Raw genomic sequence first — 23,316 nt, 5'->3', positions numbered from 1 at the left:
AGTGGCAAGTAAGTACCAAAGGGTTAGCAAGGCCAAAAGCAAGTTGAACCCCCCAAACATAGCTCATGAATCTTAGTGGACTTGTTTGTTTTGTTTTGTTTTTACATAGAAGGTCCTGTCTCTGATATCAGGGAATAATCAATTTCATAAAAACTTTTAAAAATAACTAATTTACTTCTAGCAAACACTATGTATTATGTGTATGTACTTTTCTAGTTTAGAAGAATTTTATGAATTTTTGTCAGTTTTTTTCCCAAACATTTTAAAATTATTCACCTTTTAAACAGTGCAGTTATTCATGATTTTTTATGTAAAGAGATATCCGTAATGGGCCGGCGCCGTGGCTCACTAGGCTAATCCTCTGCCTAGCGGCGCCAGCACACCGGGTTCTAGTCCCGGTCGGGGCGCCGGATTCTGTCCCGGTTGCCCCTCTTCCAGGCCAGCCCTCTGCTGTGGCCAGGGAGTGCAGTGGAGGATGGCCCAGGTGCTTGGGCCCTGCACCCCATGGGGAGACCAGGAAAAGCACCTGGCTCCTGGCTCCTGCCATCGGATCAGCGCGGTGCGCCGGCCGCAGCGCGCTGGCCTCGGCGGCCATTGGAGGGTGAACCAACGGCAAAAGGAAGACCTTTCTCTCTGTCTCTCTCTCTCACTGTCCACTCTGCCTGTCAAAAAAAAAAAAAAAAAAAAAAAAAAAAGAGAGAGAGAGAGAGATATCCGTAATGAATACTTCATACTTGATATGTTTTTGAGAAATTAATAGTAATTATAATTAGCTTATTGATTTATAAATACTTGCTGCTTATATCTTCTGTTATGCCTAACCCTTTGATTGTTTGATATTAGTTTGCAAATTTGTTTATATATTGTTATTGATGAAGAAACTGTTCTTAAGCAAGATTAACTTCAGTTGTTAATGTTGTCCCAATTCATAAAAAATTTGAAATATTGTATCTTGCTTTAAAAGGACCTGATTTAATAAGACTTTAATGGCTGTCAAATTTTTATCAATTGAAATGTTAAAGTATAATGAAAGAGACATTGTCCCCCAAGTATAATTTATAAGGTTTTATATGTAAAGATAAATGATCAAGATAAATTCATCAAATTATATTATTTCTCTAATAGGATTATTTGGAAATATTTGATTTTATCGCTTTTGAAATAATTTTTTAGTTACTATCTAGGACTGTTTCTTTTCTTTTCGAAGCATTGATTAAATAGTTTCTAGGTCAAGTTGAAGAGGTGACAGACAGTGTTGAAAAGTCTAAAATATAATTGGGCTTGGAAGGTTTTGAGCATAAAGTGGCTCTTATCCTCAGTAGGAAATCTGTAGATGTAGTTTATATGACTATCCATAGGACTTTACTATCAGGAATTCTGGTATCAACTTATACCCACATGGATATTTCCATGTCTACTTTCATTCACTCCTGTGTCAAAAGACAAAGTTACAGCAAGTTTAATTAGAGATCTAATTGGCTGCTGCTGCTTCTTCTTTTTTTTTTTTTTTTTTTTTGACAGGCAGAGTGGACAGTGAGAGAGAGAGAGAGAGAGACAGGGAGAAAGGTCTTACTTTTTCCGTTGGTTCACCCCGCAATGGCCGCTGCGGCAGGCGCGCTGCAGCCAGCGCACCACGCCAATCCGAAGCCAGGAGCCAGGTGCTTCTCCTGGTCTCCCATGCGGGTGCAGGGCCCAAAGACCTGGGCCATCCTCCACTGCTTTCCCGGGCCACAGCAGAGAGCTGGCCTGGAAGAGGGGCAACCGGGACAGAATCGGTGCCCTGACTGGGACTAGAACCCGGGGTGCCGGTGCTGCAGGCGGAAGATAAGCTTATTGAGCATTGAGCTGTGGCGCCGGCCCTAATTGGCTTTTATTCATGATTGATGAATCAGGGCAGCTTCTAGTCTATAAAATAGAATGAAGTTTCTGGCTGGTACTTTTGGGGAGCAACATTATGCATGTGAGGAGGTGGGGATTGGGGTTTGTGTACACTTCATCACAGCACAGAATTTGGAGGTTAGTACTGAGTTGAAAAGTGCCCCAGGTACGTGACATGTGTTTTAAACTTAACAAGATTTTCAAACTGCTCTGCTGAGGCCATATCTGCTTCTATACTACTCAGCAGTCACTACTGGAGGCTTGGCACTGGTTCGAGTCCTGGCTGCTCCCCTTCCTATCCAGCTCTCTGCTGTGGCTTGGGAAAGCGGTAGAAGATGGCCCAAGTACTAGGGCCCCTGCACCTGCATGAGAGGCCCCAAAGAAGCTCTTGTTCCTGGCTTTGGATTGGCGCAGCTCCAGCTGTTGAGGCCATCTGGGGAGTGAACTAGCAGATGGAAGACCTCTCTGTCTCTTTGCCTCTGTCTCTGTAACTCTGCCTTTTAAATAAAAATAAATAAATCTTTTTAAAAAAAATAGTTTGCAAACAAGATCTAGTCCAGTCTCCCACAGATGAAAGCCAAGGCCCAAGGCTGAGTGACGTGCATTTCACACAACCAGGGTAGTGGGAAGAGAGGTTGATGGGTTTCCAGTGTTTTACTCTGTGCTGTTTCCTGCTGTCCTGTGCTGCTGCAAACTGACTGTTGCCGAGCTCTCCAACTCTGGTCACTGTTGGGATGCAGAGTGGCTCACATAACTGGCTTCATTTTGACTTAGTTTGTTTTATTCAATAGCAGTGAAATGTATATTGAGAAAAGTATAACAGTTAAAAACCCCCTATTGTTTAAAAACTAATTATTATTTTAAACTGTAAGTTAGTGAATGCTTATTTGAGGTTTCTGAATTCCTTTGTGAAATATATGGAATTTCTATTCATTGAATTTCTCTTCAGGAATTTGACCTGGCAATATGTTGGTGATTTGATTTATAAAACTGTTGGAAAAGTCAGCTGAAACATGGTGCAAATTATTTCTCAGTGCCTCTTATTTTCATTCTTATGAAAGTTCATGGAGAAAAAGTCATGGGGTCTGCATAACTGATTCTGTATGGCCAGAAGCATGTACTAACTCCTTAAGTGGGACAGAGAGATGAAATTTTCATGAAATGTGCAGTTATCGTTAGGCCCACATTAGCCCTTGATTATTTCACACTGCTGCTTTGTAATAAAGAAGAGGATGAGGTGCATTTATAATTCTTTCCTCTTTAGAGTCAGTATAAACCTGAAAATATAAAAAACAAAAACTGTTACTATGAAATTAAATATATTGATGCTACTCATTTGACTTATTCAATAAATAACTCTATTCACAGAGTACAGACTTTCTAATTCTTCCCTGACATTTAAATATGCCTTGTATGTTCTTCTAAAATTTTATCTTTTCACACCTGTGACATTATAAAACAAGATACCAATATTGATAGTTTAGTGCTTCTTTCTAAAAATTCCAAAATTCTGTTGGAATATAAGTTGAAAGTATACAGTAATGGATGCTGGGAGTCAAAGTGATAAGACATGAATTATAGGGTTCTAAAAGAACTATTTGCTCACCTTCCTATATCTTATATATAATTAGATAAGTAAATGAGACAGGAAACTGTGTTGTAGTGTTATTTAGACCTTAGTAGATTTAAAATGGTGTTCAAATCCATCCTGCTTCTTTGTCCTTTGGTTAAAATGTGTTCTGGCGTTCTCTGGGCAGGGAGCCAGTTCTAAAATAACTGCTTCTATTCAAACAGTTTTTGTGATATCTATATAAGCTCTGAGATTGGAATCTTCATTTGTTGCACACAGTAATCTCAGAACCTCTATTTTGACTCTATCATATACAGTGGCATAGGATTCATTATTTTATTTTATGATTTTTTTTTTTTTTTTTGGACAGAGTTAGACAGTGAGAGAGACAGAGAAAGAGTTATAGACAGTGAGAGAGAGAGAGACAGGTCTTCATTCCGTTGGTTCACTCCCCAAGTGGCTGCTACGGCCAGCGCTGCACCAATCCGAAGCCAGGAACCAGGTGCTTTCTCCTGGTCTCCCATGCTGGTGCAGGGCCCAAGGACTTGGGCCATCCTCCACTGCCTTCCTCCACTGCCTTCCCGGGCCACAGCAGAGAGCTGGATTGGAAGAGGAGCAGCCGGGACTAGAACCTGCGCCCATATGGGATGCTGGCGCCATGGGCGGAGGATTAACCTACTGGGCCACAGTGCCGGCCCGCTCTTTAACTCTTAGTGTTGCTTTGTTTTAAAACCTTAAAAGACTCAAGAAATCCTGTCTTGGAAAGGTGCTATTTTGTTGTTGATATTGATTTGGAAAGAAAGGAGAATTGTGTTTCTCAGTTTGCCAAGGGGAGTAAGATGTTAAGAACTGTTGGAGGCTGGTTGACATGAGCCATTTCTTTTGAAATTTATGTGCTTGTTATAGAATAGAAAAAAGATATTTAAGTACAAATGAACTACTAGTCAGGTGATATTATAGTTTTTTGTGGTGTAGTGTCCTCATATGTAAAATGGGACATATCAGTTATACATACTTTACAAAGTTGTAGACATTATTATGTGAGATTTGTTTATTTGTTTATATATTTGAAAGGCAGAGTTAGAGATAGAGATAGAGATAGGTATCTAACATCCCCTGATTCACTTCCAAAATGGTGGCAATGGTTGGACCTGGGCCAATCCAAAGTCAGGAGCCAGGAACTTCTTCCATATGGTTGCGGGTCTCCCACATGGGTGCAGGTCCCAAGTACTGGGACCATCTTCTGCTATATTCCCTGGCACAATAGAGGGAGAGGGATTGGAAGTGGAGCAGCAAGGACTTGAACTGGCACTCTATGGGTTGCCGGTACTGTTTGGTGGCTTTATTCCCCACACTGCAGTGCCGACCCTGGGATAATGTATTTAAAGTGACTAGTATAGTAACTTCCAGTATTTATTAATTATTATCAGTATTATCAACATTCAAGGTAGCATGAGCATTAATTTTGGTTCCTCATTCTTTTTATTTAATTTTATCCCTGATTTATATCTGATATTTTGTTGTTAGGTGTTCCTTTGTATTTGCAAATAATCTTTTATAAACAAATTCTCAGCTCATATCATGTATTTGTTTAACACAGAATCTGACTTATATTTGCACGTTGATTCTGTACATACACACATACCCCATTGTTGTCGCCACCAACAAATAGGACTATGTTGAAATTGGCTCTGAATTTAGATTGCTGAATTTCTGAACCGGGATAACTTCTTAGAGTATTGATTTTGAAGAGCCAGAGTGCTAATAATTAGTTCATTACTGATAATATCAAAGGAAATTACATTAATTAGTTGAGAGAGAGCATGCTCCTATCACTGGTTCATTCCCCAAGTGCCTGCAAAGGCTGTAGCTGAGCTGAGAGTAGTCCAGGCTGAAGCTGTGAACTGGCAGTGCAATCCAGGTCTCTGGGAGTGATAGAACTGCAACCCTGAGCTATCACAGCTGCCTTCCAGGCCCTCTACTAGCAGGAAGCTGTAACAGAAACTGGGGCGAGGTGTGAAACCCAGACACTCTGATGTGGGATATGAGTATCTTAACTGCCAGGTCAAATGCCTGTTCTCTCAGAATAAATTTTAAATGTCAAAAAATGTTTTTCTCCATCCTCTTCTTCACTTTCTCCTTCATTGTGTGTTTAAGTCAGCCTAGGTTTTGGTGGTCAGGATTTGTTTCCCAGATTTTTTCCTTGAATTTTGCTGCTCTCCCATGTTTGTTAGTCTCCTGTTCGGGATCAGCTTCCCTACAGCTTGCTTCCCTGGATTTCTTCATCCATAGTTTACCTTCTGGGATCTAAATTGTCTTCTTCTTTAGACTGTTTTCTGGTCAGAAAATGCCAGTTAGATGTGAAGACCAATATTGTAGTCCTGCCACCTGCCTTATTTCATTCCTTACGTAACACCCCGTTGCCTCTTTGCTTCTGTTCCTGTGGCTGTAGGACTTTTCCTCATGGTGACTTTATGCTTGGGCTGTAAGGGCTTGATGACAGTTTATCTCTCAGAGCACAGTGGAGTTTCACCCATTCCTCTAGAAGTACAGTTTGAATTCTGAAGAGAATTAAAGCTTGTCATTGTAAGAACCACAAATCCATGATAATCTAACGTTTGTACTATGGAACCAGGTACTGCATGGAGACATTAGTTTATTTACCGTTGAAAGAATCAGCATCACCCTTCAACAGGTATGTGTGTGCTTACTGTAAAGCCAGTGCTAGAGTACACTTAAGGAGTTCACTTGGCTGGCGCCGCGGCTCGCTAGGCTAATCCTCCGCCTTGTGGCACCGGCACACCGGGTTCTAGTCCCGGTCAGGGCACTGGATTCTGTCCCGGTTGCCCCTCTTCCAGGCCAGCCCTCTGCTATGGCCCGGGAGTGCAGTGGAGGATGGCCCAAGTGCTTGGGCCCTGCACCCGCATGGGAGATCAGGAGAAGCACCTGGCTCCTGGCTTCAGATCAGCGCGATGCGCCAGCCGCAGTGCACTAGCCGCGGTGGCCATTGGAGGGTGAACCAACGGCAAAAGGAAGACCTTTCTCACCTTTCTCTGTGTGTGTGTGTCTCTCTCTCTCTCTCTCTCTCACTGTCCACTCTGCCTGTCCAAAAAAAAAAAGGAGTTCACTTATGCTGAGAAAGGGTGGAATTAGTTGAAGTGAAAAGTAGTGTTCTCCAGTTAGACTTTTACAGAGGTAGGTTCTTCAGGTGTCCAGCAAAGAAGGTGTGAAGACTGAAGTGCTGAAGGATTCGTGTCAATTCATTCTTTTTCTCAGGTATATAGTAGGCGTTGTGTTGTGGCCATGAAGACAGACCAGGTCCCTTTTCCAGGATACTCTTAGAATACATTTATTAAGGAAATAATTACTAGTCTAGGTGAATATTATCATCAAAAACACAGCACAAGATGTTTAATGAGGGAATAACATTTAGATAGGGGAAAGAGGAAGGTAAGTATGAAAAGGATCTTTGAAATACTTTCCTTTGGTGAATGTTGAGCTGTTGAGATCTGAATTTGTGGGATACAGCTTGACTACTATAATATAAGTCCTAAAGTTATAGCAGTTGAAGTGAAATGAAAGTTCTCTCTATCTCTCTCACGCTTTTCAAATAAAAATACTTTTTTTCAAAGATACAAAAGAAATGCTTCAGTTCACGAGGGTTTTTGGTGTCTTATTTTGTAGGAACATTTAAGTTCAAACTTTTAGAATTACAGTGAATATATTCTACTTCAAATTAGAGGATATATCAAGTATTCATTTCTTACCAGCTATCTCTTGAGGAAGCAGTGGCCATTGTGCCAAACTTTTAACTCACAGGGTGTGAACAGAAGTGAAATGCCCTTTCTTAGCCTTTCTCCCTTTTCCTGTGACTGCAAAGTGTTTATACAGTGTGATTGCAATGCTGGGGCACAAGGAAGCTATGCATTGAGAATGAGAGCAACCAGACACCATGAAAGCACTGTATCCCTCTTGGGCTGTTTGCCTTTAGATGAGTGAGGGAGGGGGCAGAGAGAGAGAGAGCGAGAGTGAGCGAGCTAGCGCACAAGCATGTGCCTGGTTCACTCGCAGATGCCCACAACAGCTCAGACAGAAGCCAGAAGCGAGGAACTCAATCTGGGTCTCCCATATAGATAGCAGATAACCAGTCAGTAGAGCTGATACTGGCTGCCTCCCAAGGAGGCACCAACAGGAAGCTGGAATTGGAAGCAGAGGTTGAACTCAAATCTGGGCCCACCAGTGTGGCATGTGGGGGTCCCAAGCGGAGTCTTAACTGCTACACCAAATGCCTGTCTTAGCATTTTTTTTTTTTGTCAAACCTTACTTGTTTACACTTTTGATACTTTGCTAGTTATGAATAAGGAGGTAGTTGTTCCTTAGAAACCTGGCCTGCAATAGACAGCATTCTTTCTGTAAATTGATACTGGTGCCTAACTTTGAAATGAGCATTGCTTCCTTCTGAACTCATTTGAACTATTCAAGTTTTTCTGGGGAATTGGAGACCCTACATTTATATTGTGTAACCTTTAATGATAGCTTAGTGGATGTACTCATTTCTTATGTATAATATATGCTTCTGTGAAAAGTTGCAAGTTGCAACTTAGTTTTGCATTACATTTATAGTGTAATTGGAGACATATTTACTTCCACTGCAAAACATAAAAAAAATTTGATGAACTTGAACCTTAAGATAATGCTGAAAGTTACACAAAATTGGAGAATTTTACATTTGGAGATTTTATCATTGTGTGACAGTTATTTGCAACAACAGAATGAAGAATTCTTATGAAAAACAAAAGAAAGAATTGTCCATGGAAGCATGAAAATAATTGCAAAGACATTCTTCTTGAATTGATAAAAAGAACAATTAGGAGTATAAATGCATATGTACAATAATGGAAACGATATTATGTTTTCTATTCTCCATCTTATTTGTTAAATCATTAAAGTAGATATTGGTACTATTATTCTGTATCTTTGATCATTTTATTAAGATGAAAGAGTAATGGGGGCAGTGTAGCAGATAAAGCTGCTGTCTGTGGTGCCAGCATCCCATATGGGCGCCAGTTCAAATCCAGCTTCCTGCTAATGCACCTGGGAAAGCAGTGGAAGAGGGCGGAAGTATTTGGGCTCTTGGACCCATGTAGGAAACACAGAATAAGCCCTTGGCTCTTTGCTTTGGATTGTCCCAGCTCTGGCCATCTGGGGAGTCATCCAGCAAATGGAAGATTTCTCTCTGCTTGTCCTTCTACTCTGCCTCTCAAATAAATAAATCTTTTAAAAAAATGATGAAAGAATAAATACTTGCAACATAAAATCAGTGTATTAAATTTTGGTGTTTTGAAGGACAAGAAAAATTTCTATGAATAGAAGCAGCGAGGATTATTTATATGTCAGTTATACATTTTTCTGAAATCTTGGTTATGAGTAGTTATGAATTGGACACTGGTTGTTCAAAACAATGTGTGGCAAAATGCTACTGACGATTAAATGAGCTCTAGCATTGACCACAAGTGAATAGGCTTGGGTCATAAGGTCCATACTATTTCAGTGTAGTGAGTGTTGTCATAAACAAACCTCAGATGCACACTGTGTGACTGAACCGTGGTGTGTTCTGTCAGCCTGTTGACCTTCAGATCATTATTAAATTTCATGCATTTAAAGCAAATTTGGGATGTGAATGTTTTGAAAACCTGAAAAGGGGCCAGCACCATGGCTCACTAGTCTAATTCTCTACCTGTAGTGCTGGTACTCCAGGTTGGGGCGCCGGTTCTGTCCTGGTTGCTCTTCTTCCAGTCCAGCTCTCTGCTGTGGCCCGGGAGTGCAGTGGAGGATGGCCCAAGTGCTTGGGCCCTGCACCTGCATGGGAGACCAGGAGGAAGCACCTGGCTCCTGGCTTCAGATCGATGCAGCATGCCGGCCATAGCGGCCATTGGAGGGTGAACCAACGGTAAAGGAAGACCTTTCACCTTTCTCTCTGTCTCTCTCACTGTCCACTCCGCCTGTCAAAAAAAAAAAAAAAAAAAAAAAAAAAAAAAAAAAAAAAAAAGAAAGAAAGAAAGAAAGAAAACCTGAAAAGGAATATTACTTTTAAAATTACTCATTTTCTGTCTTTGAAATGAAATATCTATATTTTAATAGATTTTATTTACTTATTATTTATCTATTTTTTTTGCAAGGGTGAGAGAGAAAAGTAGAACTCCCTTCTGTTTGTTCACTTCACAAATCCTGCAGTAGCCAGGAGTCCAGAACTCAGTCCAGATCTCCCACGCGGGTGGTAGGAACCCAGGTACTTGAGCCATCACCCACTGCCTTTCCGGATTCTCATCAGCAGTAGATTGTAATAGGGAGCTGAGTTGGGAGTCGAACCCCAGGTACAGTGATGGAGGATGTAAGCATCCTAACCAGTGTTTTAAACGCTAGGCCAAATATCTATCTCCTTTAATACATTTTGAAAAATTACAAGTTAAGAGTATGTGTCTTTTATGCCATGTTCGTTCTTTACTTGGTATTTTATTTTGTTACTGTCTCTCACTCACTATTGGCACAGATTTTCCATTCTTAACTATAATAACACTTAATTGTCTGGAACCCTGAGAGAGATTCCTGAGTAAGTTGAGTTTGAACTCACAACGTGGGAGAAAATAAGTATTTTACACAAGATTATATCTTTTAAAAGTAGATTTTTTTTTGTTGTAAACATATACTGACTAGAAATAACATCTAGCAACTGTTTATTGGGTGGTTGGAATCTGGTTGATCATTGTCAGTGTGACTCAGTGGCCTTGGGAATGAGAGAATCATTTTTCCAGGCTGACTGCAGGTGTGAGTGAGGAGCCACTGGAGAGAGGCTTATAATAAGTTCAGAAATTAACAGCCTGGGCTTTGGAACCATGGGCTTTGGGTCATAAGATTTGTCTCTTTTGATACTAGTTATAATATGACTTCTGTTTCGGCAAATCACTGCATTTCATTCTCTTCATTTGCAGAGTGTTGAATTTGAGTGGCAGTACTTCACTGAGTGTGAGAACATGGAAATCACTTAGCACAGCACTTATATTAGGTCGTAGAAAATTCCATAAGTATAAGCTCTTAATCTTATCATCACTAGCTCTTGCCATTGCTGCGAGATTGCTGCAGGCACCTGTGCTTTTTGTTGTTATATATGCGATTCATAGTTCTCCTTTCATTGACTTTGTTATGTGCATATGTTTTAGTGCCTTTTCTATTTTCATTTTTAATGAAAGGGTTATTATTTTTTAAATCCAGATGTTGTCAATTGAGATGAGAGGAACCCATGAGTTCTTAGTGAAAGTAAGCCTTCAGTGTGCTTTGGGGAAGTATATTCTAATCACCAAAGGAAGAATTAAGCCAGATACACTTTTTGCATATTGAAGTTATAAGGAATTTCTGTTGGGTTACACAGTTTTCCCAGTAAGGAGGATGGGTTAACATGGAAGCAGATGTAGATGTCCTTGTGTCTGGTTTGTTTGTTTCAGGAGGAGAGCAGTCATTTGCTTCCTGTGGGAGGTGCCAGTGGCGTATTGGCTTTTCTTTCTTCCTGCCTTCCTGCCTTCCTGCCTTCCTGCCTTCCTGCCTTCCTGCCTCCCTGCCTCCCTGCCTCCCTGCCTCCCTGCCTCCCTTCCTCCCTGCCTCCCTGCCTGCCTCAGTCAGAGTGGACAGAGAGAGAGAGACAGAGAGAAAGGTCTTCCTTTACCGTTGGTTCACCCTCCAATGGCCGCTGTGGACAGCGCATTGCGCTGATCCGAAGCCGGGAGCCAGGTGCTTCTCCTGGTGTCCCATGCACTTGGGCCATCCTCCACTGCACTCCCGGGCCACAGCTGACAGCTGGCCTGGAAGAGGGGCAAGCGGGACAGAATCCAGTGCCCTGACCCGGACTAGAACCCCGTGTACCGGCACCGCTAGGTGGAGGATTAGCCTATTGAGCCATGGCGCTGGCCTATTATTTCTTTAAAGAGAGTGTTGAGTTTTTAATGGTGTGCAATTCAATTTTCATTTTTCATTGTATGTGGTAACACTAGATTTTCCTAGTTAATGATACATTGGGTTATTGATTGCTTTTGATTCTTTTCTCTGTAGTTGTGGTGGTGGTGGGTCTGTGGTAGCCATCACTCAGAATGTTTTTCGTGCCTTTGCTTGCTGAGGGAGGTGGCACTTGGACTTTATCAATTGTTCCAGTTTGTGGCTTGTAGCTGCCATCATAATCTCTTGACTAATCCTGGCCTGTAGAAAGGGGAGTGACCAGTGAAACAACACCCTCTGCCTTAACAGTGCGTTCCCTTTACTGTGAAAAACTGGAGCTCTAGCTAAGTTGCTCTACCTTGCATCAGGAATACTAATGATAATAGCTAGCATATATTGAGAAATTACTGTGTGATGTCACTGTCCCAATTATGTCATACACTAATTTAATCATTGAATTCTGAGTCTTATGTTACTGTTAATGTTTAACAAATAAAAACAAGGCTCAGATAGGTGTAGTAACTTCTCTGTGCTTCTACAGTACATAATCTAAGTTAGGACTGGGAGTCAGGGTTCATAGACTCAGTTTTTAAAATTCTTTTAAAAGTTCTTCTATGTAAACTCTCAAATATATGAAAGACTAGATAAAACGTTATTTTGAACATTTCACATACATTTCACCTATATATTTAGCAGTTGATACTGTTTTACCATGATGACTTTGTCTATATTCTTAGAGAGTTTTAAAGGCAAATCCGTAAGTTATGAAGCTTTATGCTTTGTCGTGCATCTTTAAAAAGTAAGGGTATTTTCTTATTAGCAGTTCTACAGTGCTCATATAATCATTTAATTATTTCTTTTACATTTATTTTCCAATGTTGAACAGTTCTTCTTCCCCTACCCTCCCTTTTAAAATTCCGCTGGGTTTTGTAAAAGACTGCATATTGCAACTCCAAATTCTTAGCCAAAATGTTCTTCTGCCTTCTGAGAGACCATTGAAGGAGAGATGGCAAGCAGAGGTCATGTGAGTTGGTAACACCTTAGGTATGGTGTACAGTGTACCAGATTATGGCTGGCATTATTTGAGTGGTAGCCATATACTTGAAGTTGAGGGAAGTTTACCTGCAGCCAAAATTTGACACTTTAATTACCAATCTCGAAAGAATGCAAAAACTACAAACAATATATTTTTATTACTCCTTGTTAACAGGATATTAACCATTGCTTCTGTTAAAATTTGCATAGAAACAGTAATATAATTATCCTGCAAATAATTTCAGACTGCAAAAATGTCTTTTTACTTCCCTTTCACTTGGTAGGCATGTACTGAGTGTTTAGTCTTTTCACAGCCTTTTGAGGCTTTGTGAGTTATAGTCTGTCCATAAAGAATTTATAATCCAGTAGGGAGAGAGAGCTGGTATGAAAGTAGTGTATTTTCATGTAAGACAGAACCTGCAAATACTAGGGTCGGTGAACATGCTTAGGAGATTGGAAAGGGAGAAGGACCACTTCTAGCAGTTGAAGGTTTAGGGCAGTGGTGAGGGACATTTATCCCATCCAGTGGGCTTTATAAGGCTCATGAAATCATTTGGTCTGGTAGCTGCAGGTGGGACACAAAATCCAATGAATCTACAGCATAGCAGTTTTCAGCTGATGATTTTATATGGCCTGAAAAAAATATTATAAATATACAAATATACCTTAACAGAAAAATGGGTCCCCTCCCCTGGTTTAGGGAAACAAGAAGAGGTGATATTTGAAGAGTTCAAATAAATTAGGATTTAGCATTCAGTAGTTTGTATTTGAGTACCTTGGACAGATTGAAAAAGAGAAACAGAAGTATAAAGGCAAAAAAGAGTGGTGGATTTTGTTGGGCAGCAAATTAAGCTGCTTGAAGCTTGTGATGCTGGCATCCAAAATCTGAGTGCCAGTTGAGTGTTGGCTGCTCTGCTTCTGGTCCAGACTCCTGCTGATGCACACTCTTGGAGGCCGTGGATGAGGATGGCTCATGTGCTTTGTCTCCTGCCACCCAAGAGGGAGACCTGGAAGGAATTCTGGGCTCCTAGCTTCAGCCTGGCCCAGCTGCAGCTGTTGCAGGCATTCAAGAAGTGGACCAGTAGATACAAGATCCACCCCCTCCCTTGCCCCCTGCCTCGTGTCTCTGTCACCTTGTTTTTCAAGTAGATGAAAATAAACATTTTTTTTTAAAGGAAAACGACAGGGAATAGAAGTTGAGTTGTGTGTGTGTGTGTGTGTGTGTGTGTTTGATTTATTTATTTGTTTGAAAGTCAGTTACACAGAGAGAGGAGAGGTAGAGTTACAGAGAGAGGTCTTCCATCCGCTGGTTCGCTCCTCAAATGGCTGCAACGGCTGGAGCTGTGCCGATCCAAAGCCAGGAGCCAGGAGCTTCTTCTGGGTCTCCTACGCGGGTGCAGGGACCCAAGGACTTGGGCCATCTTCTGATTCCCTAGGCCATAGTAGAGAGCTGCATAAGAAGTAGAGCAGCCGGGACTCGAACTGGTGCCCATATGGGATGCCAGCGCTCTAGGCGGTGGCTTTAAGTGCTATGCCACAGTGCCCGTCCCCAGTGTAATGTGTTTCTAAAAGACACAGTTTACTGTTTGCCTTCTTGTAGCTACTCTTTTCCTCATTGAAGATCCCCCTTGAGAATGTTAACAGCAAGGCACATATTGATTTATACGATTCCCTTAGCCACTATAGGCAGATGGCATAATTTTACTTTTCTGACATTGAGGTTAATTCTGATTTTCCAAAACCTGCTCTACGTTTCTTTTTGTTGTTACCTCCCTTGCAACGTGGCTTCTTTGTTACTCAATTTTAGCTACTTCATAGGATCCATCACACCCACAGTTTTAAAAGGCCACATATAATGTAGTTCACACTGGTTTTATCCCTAAGTCAGTGTAACAAAGGCATTCCATTATATACATTCATTGTTAAATCTCCATCCTAACCTCTTGCTAATGGAGTTTCTTCATGATACCTTTTAAAATAATTTTCTTTTTCATGGAGGAAGCAATTTAAAGGTAGGATGTGAAGAAACATTTTCACTTACAGCATTTAACAGTTCTGACATTTCTGCAGTTACTTAGACATCTTTGATCTCTTAACCAATTACATATGAAAATTGACTTTTCATGAAGACCTCTTATACACATTTCTTTTCAGTACCAGAACATTATAGCTAAATATTTTTTGCCCCTAAGTGATTTTGGTTACAGTGATCCTTGTTAAGATGAAATTTAAATAATGGGGTTTGGTTTATACCCTATAATTTTAGTTTGCTCATTTTTAAAAATAAGGTGATAGGATATACCTATAGGAGTTGGAATAGAATGGGTACAAAGATGAATGGTAGTGTTATTAACTATGTGTTCTTTCTCTACTTTGGCTCTCCTATAGTACAATGTGCTTGATTTATACTTACTATCTTCTTTTGTATTTATAAAAGAAGAAACTTAGAAAATCAGACAATCTAAGACCACACAGCTGTGAAGCAGCAGATTTGGATTTCAAAACTAGACTTAACTAATTCCAGAATTTAATGTCTTTTTTTTTTTTTTTTTTTTTTTTTTTGGACAGGCAGAGTGGACAGTGAGAGAGAGAGACACACACACACACAGAGAAAGGTCTTCCTTTTGCCGTTGGTTCACCCTCCTAGGGCCACCACGGCTGGCACGCTGCAGCTGGCGCACCATGCTGATCCGAAGGCAGGAGCCAGGCGCTTCTCCTGGTGCAGGGCCCAAGCACTTGGGCCATCCTCCACTGCCTTCCCGGGCCACAGCAGAGAGCTGGCCTGGAAGAGGGGCAACCGGGACAGAATCCGGCGCCCTGACCTGGACTAGAACCCGGTGTGCCGGCGCCACTAGGTGGAGGATTAGCCTATTGAGCCACGGCGCTGGCCTAATGTCATTTTGTAATTTTGGAGTGCCCATTAATAAAAAGTTTTCACTACTTTTGGCTCTGAGTCTGAAATTAGAGAACAGTAAAGGGAAATTCTAAAGGTGAGAGCAGTGTGCCTGAATAACTTGGTTTACTAATTTTTTAAAAAAGATTATTTATTTTACTTGAAAGAGTTACACAGAGAGAGAAAGAGAGGTGGGTGGTGGTGGTGGTGGTAATCTTCCATCGGCTGGTTTACTTCCCAAATGGCTGCAATGGCTGGAGCTGTGCCAATCCAAAGCCAGGAGCCAGGAACTTCTTCTGGGTTTCCCACATGGGTGCAGGGGCCCAAGAACTTGGGCCATCTTCTGTCGCTTTCCCAGGCCATAGCAGAGAGCTGGATTGGAAGTGGAGCAGCAGGAGCTTGAACTGGTGCCCATATGGGATGCTGGCACTGCAGGCAGCAGCCTCACCCGCTACACCACAGCACTGGCCCCTGGTTTACTAAATTTTAACAAGAGCTAGCTGTTAACAAGAGGAATAGAAATGATTTCCTTTGCCTTATTGAATTTGTTTTTTAAGACTTTGTTATAATAAAACTGGAATATGTTGGTTAGTTGGCTCTACTATAAGGGAATGTAGGTTGTGGCTCTAGGCTGACACAAGAGGTCTAGACACTTGGTGGCTTGTTGTATGTTTGTGAAGTTAATGTCCAGTGACACAGCCTGCATGGTCAGCCCGAAAAGAGATTTGGCTTAGGGCCATCCTAGTAATGCAGCGATCTCAACATCAGCTCTCATTCCAATTAGGTATTTGTCTATAGAGATTCTTGCAGTTAGAATCATTCTTTTGACAGCTAATTCTCTCCATGTGTATATTTATTCAATGTATACCCTTGGACTTTATTTTATATATTATTCAAGGGGAATGAATGCATCCATTTATATCACTGCTATAATCAGTAGCTTTGAAAAATAGAATTATCACATGCCAAAGTGAAAGAAATTTTGTCTCACTCTCTCCTTCTCTCCCTTGGTCTTTCTCACCCCTATACCCTAGCCTTTTCTACTTTGAGAGTTATTTTATCCATTGCTTACCAAATATTTTTGATATCCAAATAGCTCAGGCACAGTGAGGGAATTTGAAGGGAACCTAACATTTCCCACTCATCTGTATCCGAACTGTTCTGGAGGCCCAACACTGCCTTTTTTTTTTTTTTTTTTTTTTGGACAGGCAGAATGGACAGTGAGAGAGACAAAGGTCTTCCTTTTTTGCTGTTGGTTCACCCTCCAGTGGCTGCCACGGCTGGCGCGCTGCAGCCGGCGCACCGTGCTGATCCGAAGGCAGGAGCCAGGTGCTTCTCCTGGTCTCCCATGGGGTGCAGGGCCCAAGCACTTGGGCCATCCTCCACTGCACTCCCTGGCCACAGCAGAGAGCTGGCCTGGAAGAGGGGCAACCGGGACAGCATCTGGTGCCCCGACCGGGACTAGAACCTGGTGTGCCGGCGCTGCAGGCGGAGGATTAGCCTATTGAGCCGCCGTGCCGGCCTTCTCTGTGCTTTTATTTGGGTTGTTTCCGCTACTGAATCGTCTAGATTTTCCATCTTTCTTTAATCTGTTTCCTTATTCCACATACCACCCTTCCTTCAAGATCTGATTTAATATTGTTGAGGAACTTGGCATTTAGAGTAAGTTGAGAAACTTGTATCACAAATACCAAATGCTGCCCTTTAGTTGCTGGCTTGTTTATTCACAAAATGCTTGACTTCTTGGACCTAGCCTGGACTCTTCTTTATGAACCCAACTCTCTTTGTCAGATGAGAATTAAGAAATAAAAATGAGGGAAGCATTTTTACAGGTGGAAAGTGAGCTGAATCACTCAGACATTGATTATCTAAAATATTCACAATTCCTTTTTAGCGTTATTAGGAAGTGTGTTTAACAGTAGGGTATGATTGTGAACTGTAGGTGGCTCCTTTTGGTAATCTGGAATAGTTTAAGATTTATGGTATATAGCCAATTGTAATACATGACAAGAGGTGAGTAGTTCTACAATATAAATATTATCAAGAATGCTTTGAGTCAGGAAAGAGGGAAGTTAATCTGGTTAGAGGAATGTGAGGAAAGTTTTGTGGAAAAATTCAAATGAAAGTTATTAGTAAATTAAAATAGACAAGTATCCAGAGAAAAATGAACAATACATAGGGCAGAAAAAGTATAGTTCCAAGATCATTATTTCTAGGCAGTGAAAAGTTTAAAAGTATCAGTGCCTGGTACTCAGCCTGCAGGCTGACCACCATCCTGCTGAGCTGTGGGTCCTGACAGTAGTGGCCCCAGCAGGTGACCAGGAGGGCACCTAGGGTCTGTAGCACCTTCTTGAGGGCGTTGTGCTCAGGCAGTACCAGGAGGTAGGCTGTGATCTCACACCAGCCCTGTTCCCGCAGGCTTGGCAGCAGGTGCACCTGGTGATACTGCTCCAGCTTCTCTGGGGATCTGTCTTGGATCAGCTCAGCCTCCTTCTCATGGCCAGAGTGTAGAGCAGAGTGACTACATGCATGGCCAGCACCTCTGTGTTCTTCTTGTGCATCTGACTTCTCGGGACCTGCAGTGCCCGCCCAAGGGTCAGATCTGTGTTATATCAAGGAAACTTGGGAAGTGATGAGAAAAATGGAACAGACACATCATTGAGATACAGATCTAGATGGGAGGGCCAGCCTTGTGGCACAGCAGGTTAAACCACTATGGCATCCCGTGTTTGGGTGCCACTTCAGGTCCTGGGTGCTCTGTCTGTGATCCCTGATAACGTGCTTCAGAAGCAGCAGAAGTTGGGCCAAATACTTAGGCCCCTGCCACCCATCTGGGTGACTAGATCTAGATTCATGGCTCTTGAATTTGGCCTATCCCAGCCTTGGCTGTTGCAGCCATCTGGGGAGTGAAATAGTGGATGGAAGGGTGTGTCTGGCTCTGTCTTTATCTCAGTCTTTGTCTCTGTCTCTGTCACTTTACCTTTCAAATAAGTAAATAAATGTTAAATGAATACATAAATCTTTAAAAATAAATGAAAAAACCTAGATGGGAAATGGGAGACAAGAGTAAGATTTGGAAGTGTGAGTTTTGATTGGTTAGATGAACAATAATTCCCTACCTCCTCAAAGCAAAGCTTGCTTTCCTTAGAAAGTGACCAACATTCTGGTATTTCTCTTTACTTTTACTTTCTTCTTCCTCAAAATAACAAAGTCAAAATAAACTACTTCTGTGTTTTTCAGACATAAATAATTTTTTAACATAGATTGTTGACATATCACTACTTCGGTGATTTTATCTTTACATGGTTACTGTACAAACTACTTTGTCATTGATATAAAAGTGTTCCAAACTTTATCCTTTCCTTTTTCTTTTTGAGCTACTTGCAGTAAGATTCCTCATTTTGTAGAAAGAAATACAGTCCACATTTATAAAATTTACCAGTAATATTCTTATAAACAATTTGAATATATGGTTTTGTATAGTTCCATAAAAATATATTTAGCATTTACTCTTTAAAAGAACAAAATACAACTTTTTTTAAAAAGATTTATTTATTTTATAAGAAAGTGAGAGTTAGACACAGAGAGAAGGAGAGGTAGAGGTAGAGGTAGAGGTAGAGAGAGGTCTTCCATCACTGGTTCACTTTCTGTTTGGCCACAACGGCCAGAGCTGGCCCTATCTGAAGCCAGGAGCCACGAGCTTCTTCTGGGTCTCCCACGTGGGTGCAGAGGCCCAAGCACTTGAGCCATCTTCTACTGCTTTCCCAGGCCATAACAGGGAGTTGGATTGGAAGTGTAGCAGCCGGGACTAGAACTGGCACCCATATGGGATATCGGCACTGCAGCGGTGGCTTTACCTGCTTCACCATAGCGCCACCCCCAAAATACAGCTTTTAAGTGCAATGATATGAGTTATTGACATCCAGAAATTCAGAAGATATTTGATTTCCATTAATACATTCTTTTGAATTTTAAATGCTATATAAACTTAAATGCTATTTAAATTTTTATTTAAATGCAGTGCTATAGTAATGAATGTATGTATTTATGAAAATATATGAATGGAAACAAATGAGTTTAATGTCTAATCGTCCCTAGCTACTTGAAAAAAAAACTTTTAATATGACTAATGATTTTGTGTTATCCAATACTAATAATATTAAAGGGTAGTTTCCTAGGTTAAGAAATCAGCTTTTTTTGGATCTACTTCTTAAGACCCAAATTTACCACATGCTCACCGTATAAAAATATTTGAATAGTACAAGAATGAATACTGTAAAAATTGTAGGTGCCTTATCATTCCTTTTGTAGGAAACAGCATCACAGCTTGTTACATTAGGATGTGTTTTTCTAAAGCCTAGGAAGAAGTCTTAGCTTCTATGTGTCATGATATCGATATTCCTGTAGCAGAGTTGTTCATGCAAGATTGCCTTCTTGAAGTCGCCTATAAGCCAGAGACTGCTCCCTCACCTGCAGTTGTGTGTATAGGCACGGACGTATTTCACAGTTGTTTTTGGCATGGATAACAGTAAAACAACTTAGTATTGCCACTGATTAAAATTACTCATGATGTGCAGATTTGAGAGTGTAGAACTTTCTGGTCATTTCTATGCTGTGAAAAAACTGAGATTCTTAGATTGAAGGTAATGTTATCAAATTAGACAAGTATAGTGAAATCAAGTGTGATTTTAAAAAAATATGATATAAATAATATCAGGGCTTCATGACACAACCATTCATTCCCTTTATATTAAGAAAAACAAGAAAACTGCGAACTTATGAGGAGTTTTTGGTTGACTGTGTTTTGTTTGTAGTGTTTATCATAACCTGACAAGTACATTGCATTAGCCACTCAAAAGCACACAGATTGCATTGTAAATATTTTTTGAATTTCAGTAAAATGGATGTGTGTGTGTTATCTACTCTGAGACCATAGGCCAGAGATCTCTTTATGCATCTAGCTACAGTAGTACCTTTTTGCATGTACTTGGCCCACCATAAACATTTGAGAGATACTTGTTTGTGTTGTAATAGATGAATATTTATACTTTTTGGTTTGTACTCCGATTCTTGCCACTGTTTGTTTCTCTCTCTCTCTTTCTTTCTCTTTCTTTTTAAAAGATTTATTTATTTATTTGAAAGGCATAGTTACAGAGAGGCAGAGGCAGAGAGAAAGGTCCTCCATCCACTGGCTCACTCCCCAGATGGCTGCAATGGCCTGAGCTGGGCCAATCCAAATCCAGGAGCCAGGAGCTTCCTCTGGGTCTCCCACGAGGCTGCAAGGCCCCAGGGATCTGGGCCATCCTTTCCTGCCTTCCCAGGCCACAGCAGAGAGCTGGATCAGCAGCTTTACCTGCCATGCCATAGTGCCAGCCCTCCAGCTACTGTTTCTTAAGTGGAGGATATTTAGAGAATTTTATCAAGATTCCAAGTCCCCTTGCTAGCCAGTTCTTAAACCTTTTTTGTCAAATAGAAAATAATCAGAGTTTTTAAAATTTGATTTACTGCAGAGAACTTCAGAGATGCTGTGAAAATATTTTACTGTCTGGATTTTTTTTTTTCTAAACCTCCAGGAAATGAGATTGTTAACAATGTACTTAAAACAGTTAGTTAGGAACTGCTATATGCTGTTTACTTTAACACACATGGAAATATAGTAACAGGAGAGAACATCAAATCTCAGGACTGACTGGAACTTTTAAAGTTGAGGTGGGCTAAGAGTCTACCTTTCCTGGACTCAGTTCCAAAAAATTCTGTTATATGTTGTATTTCAGGCTGTGGTAAGTGTGTCTTTGCATGCACACTATGGTGTCCCTTTTTTAAAGACACAGGGGGCTTCAAAGAATTTATGGATAAATAGAATTAAAAGGTTGTGCATCTTACAAGAACTTTGGGAAGCCACCTTGCATAATGTAATGGATTGAGGTTACACATCAAGATTCCATGATAAAGATTTCCACCTGCATTTAAAACCATCATTGATTTGGTTTATTTTCTTGCCTTATCAAACAACAGATATAGAACTAAACTCTGTTCTCCCCAAAGAGTAGTCGGTCTTCTAAAAATTTGGCTACCTGATTTGATACTGAAGGAGATGATATTGATAAATCAGTTTTATTAAATGGCTGTAGGAGGAAAATGTATTCATCATATGAAGTTAGTGTACTGACAACAGAATCATGTATCCTACAATGCTGTCTTGTTAGATTCTCAGACATATTTAATTACCTTATTCTGGTATGGGGTGAATTAAATAGAGCAACCACAAGGCAGAAACCCCACAGCAATGCTGTAAAGTGCAACATGAAGCAATGTAGCATAAATGTTGATTATTAGATAGCCAATAATTAAATTCCTCAATGTGTTCATGTGCAGCAGTTAGAAATGGTTTCGTGTTACCTATTGCATATCAGATTAAGTGCACAGACTACTTATGTTCAAAGGAAACCAAAGCCATGGGCTTTTATAGAACTTTTACTCTGTGCCAGAGACAGTGTTTTAAGGACCTCTACATATGATCTCAGTTTATCCTTGAAAGTGTCTGGGGGAAGTTGCTGGCATTTCAGAGCTCATATGGTGAACTTACTCAGGCCATGAATTCATAGTGAAAAGTCTAGTAGATATGATTTTAGTTATATTAACCAAATTAAACATTAACACGGAGAAATTTTTATAAGGTGCTTTGAGCAAAAATTCCATGTTTTGGGCGTGGACTCCATCATCAAAGGAATCTTTTTGTGAGAAAATAGATTTGGGACAAAGATCTTAAGACCAAATTCAGTTTCAGAATCATCCCAGAATTACAAAAAAGGAATTCGAAATCCCTTCCAGGGTTGAATCTCTGGGAACTGGACTTGTTGATACAGTGAAGGATAGACAGTAGGGGGAAATTGAGGAATACTGGGTCACCAACTTTGCTCTCTCACCCTACATGAGCATGTGCCCTTACTTGGTGATGCTGAGTTAGATTTAGAGAACAGGAAAGTTTATTGTCAATCATTTCTTTGGATTAATTGTGTAAATACTGAATGGTGAGTTAAACCTCTGGGTAGAGAATAGCAAGAACTTGTCAGCTCACTCAGGAGCCTTCCTTCTATACTATATAATGGAGACCAGGGGCGAAGGGGACAGCAAGCATAGATAAACATACATATGTGCTTGTTCTGGGGTTCTGTGTGGCCAGACACCTGGCTTCTACTAAGTTATGTAGCGTTGGTAAATAATTGGAGATTTAAAAGAGGTGTATATGTGTTCTCTTGTAGCCAATCCACAATCTGTTTTTATAAAGGTACAAATTGCTCTGATTTCTTCTTGCTTGGAAGTTGTTTTTGTATAATCATTTTACAATGGGTTAGGATGTAATGTTATTAACATCACATTTCTGAATATGAACAACTCAACAGGGTACAACACTGTCTTCTTCCAGGTAATTGAAGAAAAATAAATGTATTCCTGGTTCATCCTCCTCCTCCTCTTTTTCCTCTTCCTTCTCTTTTTCTCCTCCCTCTTCTCATTCCCTTTCCCCCTCCCCTTCTCTCCTCCTCTGCCTTGCAGTTTGCTTGCTTGTTTTCATAACAACTTAAAATAAGTATGATGGTTATATGTCTGGCCTAGGCTACAAAAGTCAGTAAATACCTAATTTGCTTGAAACATTTCAGAAGCAGAGACTCACAGAGAGTAGTGGAGCTGAGAGTCTGCTCTGAGAGGAAGTGCAGTTAGGATAGTGTCAGCTGTGGAGACGCCGGGCCCCTGATGTACACAGCACTGTTTTGGTAGAGAGTACATCTGTGAGTTCTACATCAGTGACTTAATGTGGATAGCGTGTATCCCATTCATAGTTGGAATCTAAGGAAATTCCAACTTTGAAGAAGTGCCAAGTACGCCTAAGTTTCTGTGGCTCTGATATTCATTATTTCTCTTTAGCTAACTTGTGACTAAGAAATAATTTTGTATTTAT

The 23,316-nt window shown here is 40.7% G+C and overlaps 1 protein-coding gene across 4 annotated transcripts in view; it reads left to right on the top strand.

The window, feature by feature from the left end:
• MED13L (mediator complex subunit 13L) overlaps positions 1-23,316 on the top strand; it is a 318,626-nt gene that overhangs the window by 113,741 nt on the left and 181,569 nt on the right. The window lies entirely within an intron of this gene.

The sequence above is a fragment of the Oryctolagus cuniculus genome, chromosome 21 (genome assembly GCF_051225735.1).
Source record: "Oryctolagus cuniculus isolate XC-2025 breed Fujian yellow rabbit chromosome 21, ASM5122573v1, whole genome shotgun sequence".
Taxonomy (NCBI): Eukaryota; Metazoa; Chordata; class Mammalia; order Lagomorpha; family Leporidae; genus Oryctolagus; species Oryctolagus cuniculus.
The sequence above is the reverse complement of the archived record's forward strand: the minus strand, read 5'-3'. Positions and strand labels throughout refer to the sequence as shown.